Source organism: Neopelma chrysocephalum, unplaced genomic scaffold (genome assembly GCF_003984885.1).
Source record: "Neopelma chrysocephalum unplaced genomic scaffold, ASM398488v2 Primary Assembly neopelma1_84047, whole genome shotgun sequence".
Classification (NCBI taxonomy): domain Eukaryota; kingdom Metazoa; phylum Chordata; class Aves; order Passeriformes; family Pipridae; genus Neopelma; species Neopelma chrysocephalum.
In genome coordinates, this window is record NW_020914360.1 from 1 (window position 1) to 449 (window position 449).

General features: G+C 66.8%; 1 long non-coding RNA gene across 1 annotated transcript; it reads left to right on the forward strand.

The window, feature by feature from the left end:
• LOC113979578 lies at positions 1-365 on the forward strand. The gene is made up of 3 exons (XR_003537914.1): positions 1-34; positions 121-162; positions 282-365. It is a non-coding gene; the product is annotated as an uncharacterized LOC113979578 (long non-coding RNA).
• The last annotated feature ends 84 nt before the right edge of the window (positions 366-449 follow it).

The following is a 449-nucleotide window of genomic DNA, read 5'->3' on the forward strand; positions in this document are numbered from 1 at the left end:
GGAATTCCGGGCGGATCCGGAGGCTGGGCAGAGGGTGAGTGGGGGGGTGGGACCCTCGGGGACCCCCCCAACCCTTGCTGTGTCCCCCCCCACCTTGGTGACACCAGGATTTCTCCACAGGACGGGAACGGGAACCAGGTCCCGCCCAGGGGACCCCAGGAGGTGAGGGGGGGTCTGGAGGGTTTTTGGGGGGTGGCAGGGGTGGAGTCTCGGTGTCCCCCCCCTTTGGGGACACTTGGGGTTCACTCACAGCCCCCCTAAAAATCCTGTGCCCCCCCCAGGAGATCAACCAGCACCTGGTGAACCTGTACCGGCTCCTGCTGCGGCTCCAGGTGGGATGGGGGGGAACAGGGATGGGGAGGGGGGCCGAGGGGGCAGCCCCCTCCTAAATCCAGCCCCAACCTCCCAAATCCAGCCCCTCTCCTAAATCCAGCCCCCTCCCAAATCCA